The sequence below is a fragment of the Choloepus didactylus genome, chromosome 13 (genome assembly GCF_015220235.1).
Source record: "Choloepus didactylus isolate mChoDid1 chromosome 13, mChoDid1.pri, whole genome shotgun sequence".
NCBI classification, from domain to species: Eukaryota; Metazoa; Chordata; class Mammalia; order Pilosa; family Megalonychidae; genus Choloepus; species Choloepus didactylus.
In genome coordinates, this window is record NC_051319.1 from 30,142,536 (window position 1) to 30,155,881 (window position 13,346).

Sequence of the window (13,346 nt, forward strand, 5' to 3'; positions counted from 1 at the left end):
ACTTTAATTATTATTCTTGTTATTTTTGTGTGTGTGCTAATGAAGGTGTCAGGGATTGATTTAGGTGATGAATGTACAACTATGTAATGGTACTGTGAACAATCGAATGTACGATTTGTTTTGTATGACTGCATGGTATGTGAATATATCTCAATAAAATGAAGATAAAAAAAAAAAAGATTCTATAGAAAGGGGGTTGTGAAAAGAGATTGTGAGGGAGAACCTGCTTGACTAGCATTTCCCGGATCATGATATATGTCCACATAGGACTTCAGCCCACCTCAATGAGGAAATGAGCCAAAGGAAAACTAATGAGCAGGTCCTAAAATCTCCCTAGACACTGTTCCATACGTAAGAAGATAGTGGTCTACATCACAGAATATTTCTGTATTATGGTTCTCTAGGGAAACAGAACCAACAGGAGATACTTGTAAATATTGTGAGATTTGTGTAAGAACTGTTTCATGCAACTGCGGGGATGTACAAGTACAAATTTTGTAGATCAGGGTGCAAGCTGGGATCTCTGATAAAGATTTTTGATGAATTTCCCAGGAGAAGCTGGCTTACTGAAGTAGAGTTGGAAATTCTCTCTTCTGACTGCTTAACTCATCACTTCTCCTTTTAAAGCATTCAAGTGATTGGCAAAACATTTCTCATTGTTGAAGGCACTCTCCTCAGTTAATTGGTGTGATCAGCCGTAGATGCAATCAATTTACTTATGATTTATGTCCAAAAACGTCCTCAGAGTAACAATTAGGTCAGTTCCTGCTTGACAGAAGAACAGGACCCCAAAACCTGGCCAAGTTGACAAATGAATTTAACCATCACATTTCATCCCTTGTCAACTTGGCAGCCATACACATCTTCTCAAACTATACTTAATCTCTAAATAAAAAAAAAAAAAGGCATATTTTCACCTTACAATAATCAACTGTCCTGTGTACAACTAGAAATGCACTAACTCACCCCAGAATAGGGTGCAAGTCTTTGGGTAATATTCACTCTTAAACTTGATATCCTATAATTTAAATACTGTGGCATGAAACTAATGCAATTTATGTCATATGATAGATGGATAATATAGAGAAGAAAACAAAGGGATTTGCTTTATGTACATATATAAATATACTCATAACAAAACAAGGAAGAAATATTCATAACCATTGCAGTTCTCATTTCTGAAATTGGTCACATGGACACAGTTCTTTTTATAACTACCTTCCTCCACTACCCATTTCATATGCTCTTTACTCTCAGCAAGCCCCTCAACTCATCGTGGTTCTCTACCTGGTGGGATGACCCAAGCCTTCATTTGTGAAGTTTCTGGGCCACTGTTAGTCCTGCCTGGATGAGGTTGTCACAGTTTTCCATTGACTTTATTCACTGGGCATGGTAGTACTAAGATATGCCCTGTATTCCAGGCAAAGCCCTCTTTATATCCACTGTGTAGTTGCAGATTTGTTTCTCCTTGACAGATCAATCACTCCAACCAGTAAAGTAATTCCATTCTTCTCTAGTTGCTTCAGAGGCATGAGCAGTCCAAAGTAGCCAGGTGGCAATCTTAACTTCCAGTTTAATGGAATCACTATTATGTCTCCTATTGGAAAAAACTCACCTCTCCTTTTGTAATTAAAACCTAAAGACCAGCAGATCTTAAAGTTGGAGGGACAGGAAGCAAAAAGTTTTCTAGTGAATCACTAGAGGTAATAATGAATGGTATCACTCCCATTTCCACCCATTGAATCCTGGACCTTTGAATCCCCGCTATGGGAGAAAACCACCATAGAGTGGATGCTGATTTTGAGCATACACAGCCCTCTGAAGAACCTTGCCCTAGGCTTTCAAGGTGTTGCCACCAAGTTGGCATCATATTTGAGTCTTCAAGGGGCCATTACACCACTGTCAATCCAGCTGCTTCAGGATGGGGAACATGGTAAGACCAGTGCATTCCATGGGCATGTGTCCCTTCCACACTTCATTTGCTATAAAGTGGTTCCCTTGATCAGAAGCAAAACTGTATGGAATACCATGACAGTGGATAAGGTATTCTGTCAGTCCATGGATAGTAGTGATGGCAGAAGCATTGTGTGCAGGGAAGGCAACCCCATATCTGTAGTATGTGTCTATTCCAGTTAGAACAGTACACTACCTTCCATGATGGAAGTGGCCCAATGTAATCTACCTGCCACAAAGAAGCAGGCTGATCACTTTGGGGAATGGTGGTATATTGGAGACTGAGTGTAGCTCTTTGCTGCTGGAAGATTGGGCACCCATCAGTGGCTGTAGCCAGGTCCACATTGGTGAACAGAAGTCTATGTTGCTGAGCCCATGCATAATCTCCATCCCTACCACCATGACTACTTTGTTCATGTGCCCATTGGGCAATGACAGGAGTGACTAGGGCAAGAGCAGGATGGATCATCTTATCCATTTGATTGTTGTAATCTTACTCTACTGAAGTCACCCTCCAGTGAACATTCACTTGGGACACAAATATTATCATGGTTTTTGCCCACTCAGGTTTTTCCACACACATCTTGCCCCGACCTCTTTGCCACCAATTGTCCAATCATATTCCTTCCAAGTCTCTGACCATCCAGCCAAATCATTGGTGATAACCCATGAATCAGTATGCAAATGTACATCCAGCCATTTCTCCTCCCATGCAAAATGAACAACCAGTTGCACTGCTCAAAGTTCCACCCACTGGGAGGATTTCACTTCACCACTGCCCTTCAGGGATGTCCCAGAAGGGGCTGTAGTACTGCAGCTGTCCACTTTGGGGTGGTATCTATATATTGTGCAGAACCATCTATAAAGCAGGCCTGAGATTTCTCTTCCTCAGTCAATTGATGTTAAGAAAGTCCCTAATAGGCCAAAGATGTGGGTTGGGAAAGAGAGGGTAATGTGGCAGAAGTAGGAGTCATAAGCATTAGTGCCACTTTCTTATGTAACTTACTTGTGCTTTCAGGACTTGTTCCATCAGGTATATCTCATATATACCACTTCCATTTTATGATGGAGTGCTGCTGTGCACACTGAACTTTATGGTTTGGCCATAAAGTTCATGACAGGCAACTCAGGTCCCACAGGAACTTGGGGGCCCATGGTTACGTATTCAGTCTCTACTGAGGCCACTGGCTGGCCAAAAGGTTCAGAAAATGGCAAAACTTTGTTTCAAAATCCTAAGGCTTGCATTGTGATTCTCCTATATGGGACAGCCAAAGGCTCCAGACAGCACTTCTATTTGTTACCACCAGTTCCAACACCATTGGAGCTGCTGGATCATATGGTGCAAGTGGTACCAGGGAATGTGTTGATTTGTTCAAGCAACAATACTATATCTGAAACAGTGACTTCAGTCAGAGTCACCATCTGGTTAAGCTTATGATAATCCACTGTCATCCTCCAAGATTCATATGTTTTCTGCAAAGGCCAAGTAGGAGAGTTGAATGGAGATGTGGTTGGAATCACCACCCTTATATTCTTCAGGTCCTTTGTGGTGGCATTAATTTCTGTGGTGGCACAGAATCTGGTATTGCTTTCATTTACTATTTTCCTAGGTAAGGGCAGTTCTGGTGGCTTCTACTTGTCTTTCATACCATAACAGCCATCACTCCACAAGTCAGGGAACCAATGTGGGGATTATGCCAGTATAACAGCCATCACTCCACAAGTCAGGGAACCAATGTGGGGATTATGCCAGTTCTTGAATATGTCTCTCCCAATTACGCATTCTGGAGCTGGGGAAATAAACACAGAATTAGTTAAGGGACCCATTGGGCCCACTAAGAGACAGACCTGAGCTAAAAATCCATTGATCACCTAACCTCCATAAGCCCCTACTCTGGTGGACAAAAGTGATATTTTGGATCTCTTGGAATTAATGTCACTTCTGAGCCAGTGTCTAATAATCCCTAAAATGTCTGAACATTTGCTTTTCCTCAAGGCACAGTTATCCTGGTTAAAGGCCATGGTATCTTTAGGGAAGACTGGCAGGCATATCAATGGTATAAATTTTTGGCAGTATAACAGAGTCTTTCCCCAAGGGGACCCAGCCTTCCCTTCATTCAAGGGGCTCTGTATCTGTAAACTATCTCAAGTCTTGGAATTGATTAAGGGGTCATGACGCTCTGTTTTTGTAATTCAAGTTACACTTTTGTTCACCTGACCTAGAAATCTTCTGCCTATACAGAGCAAGTAAGAATTTACTACACTGGTCATCTGTTTTACTTCTAGATTCCCCATGATCTGCTAACCAATGCCATAAGTCTCTGCTGGGCATACTATATTGATTGCTGTTTTGACTTGGCTGTCCCTTATAGTAGTCATAGTCATCTTGTCTTAGGCAATTATGTGCTGCCACTTGGCTTCTGTCAACCCAAGTTCTGATCATCCCCATTGTGTTTAAGGAACCAAGTTCAATGACAGCAGTTCCCATAGTAATATCTGACCTACAGAGAAGAGTGACCACAGAGCTCTTCAGCGAAGATGGAGTTGGTCCTACAAATTTATTCCTCACGGTGCTGGTGAAAGGTGTGTCCTCTGGATATTCTTGGGGTGGATCAGCAGGTCTTACATGATAAATCTGCTCTAACATGCCAATCTCTCTAAGGCTTTGGATCCCCTCATCTACATTATAACAGGGCTGTTCTGGCATTTTCATCTCAGGTGATGTAGGTCACATTTTGGTCCATGTTTTAGCCAACCATCCAAACAATTAGAGCCATTTCTAACCCCTTAAGCTATAACATTTTATCCAGGATCACTGCTAAGAGGGCCCATATCAACAAATTCATCCTGATCCAACTTTATATTCTTTCTGCCATTATCCCACACCCTCAATATCTATTCCCACATATATTCCCCTGATTTCTGTCTATATATATTGGAAAACTTATGAAATTCTTTTGAAGTATAGTGCACTGCCTCATGGGTCACACTGTGTAACTCACCTTTTGGGGCTGGTTGGGACTTCAGTCTAGATGTAGGTCTGGAAGAAAAGAGGTATGGTGGGAGTGGTCATGAGAAAACTTAGAAGGGTCTTGAAAACCAATACCTTAGAGCACTCCCTTGCAGTTTAATCTGGTGAAACAGGATTAATCTCTTCAGATAGAGGAGTGAGGGCTGTTTGCTCAGGGGAGGGAGTTACAGGTTTATCAGGCACAACATGGTTAATCTCTTCAGGTGGAGGTTGGATGGCAGATTCCTCAGGGAAGACTGAATTGTTACAGGTTTATCTGGTGAAGACTTAGCAGAATATAGGCTTTCAGTGTCCCCACTACCATCATTATCAACCCATATGTCCCCATTCCAATTTTCAAGATCCATTTCTTTCCAATCAATGCCCTTCCTTTAACAGAAGACACCCTACAAAGTTGGGAATTCAGTTTACATTATAATTCAGCCACTCACACAATGAGACTTCCAGTCTGGTTTTCAAAAATCTCAAGTCTGCCACTTAATGAAATAAAATTTTCTTTCAGGACACATGTAGCAACCTTCATATCCTTCTTTTGGTGCTTAAGTTGCAAATTCAAAGACTTGAGCTCATTCCTTTCTTTTATAACTGTATCCAGCATATTTTATATCAGCATATCATACTTTTTACCTCCACAAAACTCTGTTACAGTGTCAAAAATACTCACCTCTCAGAGCCTTGCATCCTATAAACAATAGAGTAGCTGTATCCAGTGGTGATATTTTGCCTATCTCTATTGCCAGCTCAGGCCATGGACTATCAGTGCTATCTTGATTATTGGAAATAGAGTCTGTGCCTGTTTGGATGTATTATGTCCCCCAAAATGCCATGTTCTTTAACACAATCTTGTGGTGGTCAAAGTATTAGTGTTGATTAAGTTGGAATCTTTGGATTTGGATGTTTCCACGGAGATATGACCCACCCAACCGTGGTTAGTACCTTTGATTAGTTTATTTCCATGGAGGTGTGGCCCCACCCATTCTGCATGGGTCTTGATTAGTTTACTAGAGCCCTATAAAAGCTCACAAACAGAAAGACCTCAAAGCAGCTGCAGTCAAAAGAGGTATTTTGGAGATGGATATTGAAAGTAGACTTTTGCTAGCCCAGAGTTTGCCTGGGAGAAACAAAGAGAACAGTCCCAGATGCCTAGAGAGAAATGCCCTGGGAGAAAGCCATATTGAAACCAGAACCCCGGAGCAGATGCCAGCCACGAGCCTGTGCCTTCCCAGTTGACAGAGGTTTTCCAGATGCCATCCATGTTCTTCAGCCAAAGTACCCTATTGTTGATGCCTTTGTTTGGACATTTTTATGGTCTTAGGACTATAACTCTGTAACCAAATAAACTCCTTTATAAAAGCCTGTCCATTTCTGGTATTTTGCAAAATGGCAGTATTAGCAACATGGAACAGAGTCATTAGTGCCTTTGAATCTAATCAGTTTAGGGAATCAATTCACAAAACCCAGAACCAATTCAGAAATTTCATACTTAAGATTCTGTTTCTCATGAACCACTCCCAGAACCAAAGCTGTATTAGTTAGGGTTTTCTGGGGAAACAGAATTGACAGAAGATTTCTGTAAACATTGAGATTTTTATAAGGATTGTTTCACATGACTGTGGGGATGCACAAGTCTAAATTCCATAGAGCAGGCTGCAAGCTGGGAACTCTGATGAGGGTTTTTGATGAATTCCCCAGGAGAAGCTGGCTAGCTGAAGCACAGTTGGAAATTCTCTCTTCTGACTGCTTAACTCATCACTTCTTTTAAAGCCTTCAACTGATTGGATGAGACTTCTCTTATTGTTGAAGGCAGCCTCCTCAGTTGTTTGCAGAAGTAATCAGCCATAGATGCAATCAACTTACTGATGATTTAAGTCCAGGAAATATCCTCACAGTAACAACCAGGTCAGTGCTTGCTTGATCAAGGAACAGGACCCCCAAACCTGGCCAAGTTGACATATGAACTTAACCATCACAGTTTCTCTGCTGCTTTTACAACTTCAAAATCTGTAATATGGTGATATCACCTTGGTCATTAAACATAACCTCTGTAAAGTACACATACAATGTGCATATTCAAATGTATAATTTTCTGGAGAGTTCTCCGAGACAAACTGATTTATTTGATTTCTTAAATAACCTTTTAAACTCGTGCCAAGGAAATGCCAGCATCCTCTGCCAAAAAGGTATGAAGGTGCAGATTCCAAAATCCGATATCATTCTTTCCAACAGTACTTAGAAAGTAGAGCCAGTTAACGTCTAAGGCCACTTGTATTTTGGGGCAATAAAACCATTACCACATAAAGAAGAACAAGTGTTGTTTTTGATTCGCTACATGGGAAGAAGTTAAATCTGGCATCTGAAATTAATTTGATTATTTGTTCAACTGATAAATATCTACTATTTTATGGACAAACTTCTTGGCACTTGGAATATAGATGTGAATGAATCAAAGTCTCTTTCAAAAAGGTCCTTAGCTTGTAGAGGAGGAGACAAAAAATAGAAAACCAAAAAATAAACATAATATTTGATTGGTAGTGATAAGTGGAATGAGGAAGAAAATAGAGCAAAGTAGGGGGATAGGGAATAAAGGGAGAGGGTTTAGTTTACATGGGGTGGCTGTAGGCAGTCTCTGTGAAAGTGACATGTTAGGCAATAGTGCTGAGAAACCATGGGCTTTGGTATGTTTAAAGAAGCTTATTTTGGGCTCTGAACTCCAAACCCTAGTCTTACCTATTAATATTTGCATGTTAGGAAATGCTGCTTTAGGCTGATCATCCATCCCTTTGAAATACTATTCCCCTGAGAGGAAGTACAATGCAATTATTTAAATTTTTTCTTAATAAATTGCCATCATTTTGCAGACCTAGATGTGATATTACATTTGTATGTCCTTAATTGGAGTTTTGGCTGTTTTCTAATTTATTTATGGCCTCATTTCACTAGTTGCCAAAAAGCTGCATGTATGGCAGAGGGTGACTTACCTTCATGCCAGGGCACTTTGTTACTTATGCAAACTGAGCACAGAGGCCTCTCACATGAATAATGTTTTGCTTCTTTAATTTTCAAGTTATAAAGTAGCAGCTTCACTTAATGAATGACCCCCCTGGGTGCATGAGATACAAAGTCATTAAAATACGTTTAAAAGGAAGAGGAAGGGAGGACAGGAATCCATTTTATCTGACCTGTCTAGAGAACATTCCCTCTGACCCTCCCTTAATCTTGAGGTGATATGAAGGTGCAGATTCTGCATGAACCTTAATGACCACAGGCCAATACTGTCCCCATACAAGTTAATCCACTACGGAATCCTGTACTTGGAGCCATAAGACAAGGGACCATCAAGAAAAGATTTAAAATATTTTATTTTGTCTCTAACATATCTCTCCCTAAATTGACAGAGGAAGCAATAGTGGTCAGTAATCAAATAGTCATGCATACAATTAATCTCCTCAGAGAGAATAATGACATACATGTAATTACACATATATGTAATCTATCAGGAAGAGGGTAGCCCCTTATATGTCAATACTGTATAAATCTATGCTTTTTAACTAAGAATGAAATCCTTCAGTTGAGAACTTCATAACTCTAAAAATTCCCTTTCATTCCCTCTCCTTATTGTTTATTGAGAGCATAGATTTACTCTGCTCATCACACAGTGCTTACATTTTCCTGAGTCATTAAGTCACTCTGACACTCAGTCAACATTTATTTATTGAGGGTTTACCAATTACAAGTTGCTGTTGTAGATGCTGAGGATACAATGTTGAACAGGAATTGCGGAGATTCTAGAGTTGGGTGGAAATTCTGCTTTGGTTAGGGTATACGAGAAAGGCCTCAAAGGGTAAGACCAGGAGGTGGTCATATGAAGATATGGGGAAGACAATTCCAGGAAGAATAAGCAGAGAATGCACAAGCTTTGAGTGGGAATGAGCTTGTATATAATAGACAGAAAATCAGTGTGGCTGGGGCATGGAGAATGAGATGAAGAGAAGAGAAAGATGAATTCTAGAGGTGGGAATGAGTCAGAATCATGTCCAGCCTTGAAGCCATAACAAGGAGATTAACATTTATTTCAGTGGAGATTGGAAGCATTAAAAGGCTTTAGCAGGTACATGATAGAAAAATCACTCTAGCTAGATGCTAAATGGATTGTTGTAAACCAAGTGTCCTTTGCAGAAAAGCCAGCAAGAAGCCTGCTGTGATAGCCCAGATAACAGATAATAGCTTGGACTAGGATTATAATGGAGACGTTGAGAATTGATGGAATTCAGGATGAATTTTGCTGGTAGAGTAAACAGAACTTACTATTGTACAAAATATCAGATGTGAGGGAAATTAAGGAATAACTATCCAGTTGTGTGCTTGTCTACTAATTGGATAGTGGTGCCATTTTCTGAGAAGGGAAGTCTTGGAGATTGGAGGGAAGATGGAACAAACTGTCCTGCTTGGTTATGTTTTGGTTATATACCTTAGTCTGTGACAACAGGACTGGACATGGTAAAAATGCAGAAAGAGAAGGCTGCTTCCTCTAATTTGGAAAAAAAAAAAGGCCATTAATTGCAGTAATTCTTCTGTTTCTCCCCTATCTCCTTTCCTTTGAGGACCCTAATTACATGCACATTAAATTGTTCTACAGCTCAATGATGTTCTGTTTATTTTTTTTTTTTAACAGTCATTTTTCTCTCTGTGTTCCATTGTGGATAGCTTTGTATAGCTATTTCTTTAAGTTTGCTAATCTTTTCTTCTTCAGCATCTCATTTGCTGTTAATCTCATTCAGGATATTTTTCATCACAAATATTGTAATCTTCAATTCTAAGAGTTTGGTTTGGATCTCTTTTTAGTCTTCTCTGTTTCTACTTACTATGCTTAATCTTTCTTCTACCTTCTTGAACATATTGGATATAGTTATCATGTTTCAATGACCTTGTCTATTAATTCTATCTTCTATGTCATTTCTAGGTTTGCTTTTATTGATTGATTTTTTTCTTAATTATTGATAATACTTCCCTGCTTCTTGAATGCCTAGTAATTTTTATTACATCTCAGGCATTGAGGATTCTATCTTCTTGTCTGCTGGATATTTTTATATTTTTATAAATATTTCTGAGTTTTTTCTTTCCTTGGATGTGGTTGTTCCTTAGAAATTGTTTCGCTCTATCAAGACTTCTTTTAATCGTTGTTAACTGCCATCAGAGCAAACTTTTTCCTGTTCCTGAGACAATAACCTTTGAGTATTGTTACACTGATGCCTGTCAATTCTTTGTCTTCCTGTCAGAGATCATTGTTCTAGTTGCCTGTCTTCTATGGCTATGATAACAAAATCTATTTCTGTTTGTCCTATAGATTATTCCTTCTAATCATATGTGGTTTTTTCCCAAGTTTTAAGTTGTTTCCTCACACCTATACACTGATTAGTACTCAGGTGAAGGCTCAGGGGGACCTTCTGTAGATTCCTGGGGCTTTGTCTCTCTTTCTCTTTGTGCAGTTCTGTCTTCTCTATTGCTTTGCACCGTGAACTCTAGCCACATTAGCCTTTCTGGACTCTCAACTGATGTATCCTTAACTCAGAGAGTCTGCTGGTCTCCATCTTGGTTGCCCCTCTTTGGAGTCTGGCCTGGAAACTCTCTCCTTCCAGATAGTAAACTGGGGCAATCATAGGATGTACTTTGTTTTCCTTTCCTTAGAGATATTTACCCTGGTTGCTTGATGTTCAGTGTCTTAAAACTGTTGTTTCATATACTTTGCCCAGTATTTTAATTGTGTAAGGAAAGAGGAAAAATCTTTTCTCTTATATTTTTAATTAATAATATTTTAATGAATTGTTTTGTATTTTTATGATTTTTTATTAATTTATTTTTATGAACTGTTTTAAATAACAAGAAGAGTAACAATATTGATTAACTTTATAGAAAAACAACTCTAAACAATTTTTAATTTGTAGTAGAAGCTGAGGAGGCAGACTGCCATCTCTATTGAGTTTTTAAGATAACTTTATTGTAGTTAATTTTTTCTACAGTGGTGACTACAAGAACAAACTACACATACATATACCTCTAGGCTTCCTAGCCTGTAAACAATGTATTTGAGCATCACATTTCAAGTGAAGAATTTCCAGGTCAGCTACTCTCTTACGCCTTGCTGAATAACTGCCTCAGGGGTTAAATGCTCTTTTAGGGGCCTATTAATTGGACTGTGTTTTTTGTTTGTTTGTTTGTCTGTTGTCATTAGTTCTACCCAGCTCAGTAAAGAGGTTTACAGGCTGCCCCCAAAGAAAGTAAAAGTAAACATGTTACTGAATACATTTCTATTGCCATTTTAAAGTATTTTTTTTAAACCTTATGTTTGCAGTTCTGTAGAAAATGGCTCTGTAGACTTTCCTCAATACCTTTCATAAACAATCTAGTACTGTGCACTAATATGCATATAATTTTTAGCAAAATTTTTGGGTGTGATTGAAATACTTTTAAAGAATCGTTTGGTAAAAAGTGCTATTTGTTCCAATGAGACACTCAGCATATAATATTTACCTCCAACTCTCCAAAAATGCACAGGATAGGCAGTCCAAATGATCTTTGCTATTGCCATATTTGGCAATATGCTTCAACATTCCATATGTTGAAAAGATTTACTAACATGAAACAGTTAAATATCAGTAATTGTTGACATATGACAAATTCTGTAGTAGCTATTAACTAACCCCTGTATTTTCCAAATGTCATAGAATATTTTAATTATTCAAATCCCTTTAAATTTTAACATCACTGGAGTCACTCAAGGAAAACACTCTAACTTGTCTTGAATCTGAGCTATCCACACCAATTAAAAAAAAAAATGCAATCAGTGCCATAACATATCTAAAATTTGGGGATCATGTACAGTATTCAAAAAATAAATATAAATTTTGGTATTGCTTTACCTAATGGCACATGAATTAAAACTGCATTACAATGAAATTGCTGCTGAACATTCCCATTAATATCAAATGAATTCATTATGACCGGCACGGTTATAATGAATACTAAATGAAATAATAATAATGAACCATTTAAAGCGTTACCTAATTGTTTTATTTCATTTTTATGTATATTTTGGTCCTATTTTAACTGCTAGGTTAATAGAGAATGACATTAAATAATTCATTTTCTTGCCTAATATCAGATAATGTATTCACACTGATTTCTGACGATCTCTGTATTTAACCCTTTTTGTCTCACCTCAACCTTTCCACCTATTGCCTTCTTACTTGATACTACTTTCAAAACTGGATACACAGATATAAACTTTAATTTGATATGAAAAAGGGAACATTAAGAAATAAAGGAGATCTGTGTGAAAAGCAAATGGTAACAGCAGAAACTTTTACTTGTTTTAGGTCAGTTTTTCTGTTTCTGCCTATATCGTAAGGGACAATACGGTAAGAGGATCATTTGCATGAAGTTTTCCCATTTTTACAAAGAAAAGTGTAATAGTCTTAATTGTTATTTATTATTAAAAGTTTGAATTGTTTATTAACCATTTGCTTCTAGATTATTTAGAGACCTGTGAAATTCAGTAAATATTACCAACCACTTTGTCACTCAATAGCACTGTGTTGGCACAGTAAATCTATTTTCCATGCCTTTGGAGTTTAGGAGCTCTCATTTCTCCCTTATGCCTATCAGCCAGTCTTTCCTCCCTCAAACCAATATCCAGACCCTTCAGCTTTAGTCAGAGAAACGCCTTTCACTGTTGGCAACTTTCCTTAAAAAAATGGTGGCCACAGGTTGTATTCAGCTCTAAGACATATTTTGATCAATCTTCACAGGACCAATTTTCAAGTAAGCTAACATTAAAAACCAGGAGATTCACTTAAAAATTTAGATTTTTGGCTTTTGATAAAGGAATCTCTGTAAACACTTCATCCATGTTTTTGCAATGGTAATGATCTACCAGAATGGATTAGAAGCTGTAATCTTTATTTTTTTTTTTTAATCATCATTTTATTGAGATATATTCACATACCACGCAGTCATACAAAACAAATTGTACTTTCGATTGTTTACAGTACCATTACATAGTTGTACATTCATCACCTAAATCAATCCCTGACACCTTCATTAGCACACACACAAAAATAACAAGAATAATAATTAGAGTGAAAAAGAGCAATTGAATTAAAAAAGAACACTGGGTACCTTTGTCTGTTTGTTTACTTCCCCTACTTTTCTACACATCCATCCATAAACTAGACAAAGTGGAGTTTGGTCCTTATGGCTTTCCCAATCCCATTGTCACCCCTCATAAGCTACATTTTTATACAACTGTCTTCGAGATTCATGGGTTCTGGGTTGTAGTTTGATAGTTTCAGGTATCCACCACCAG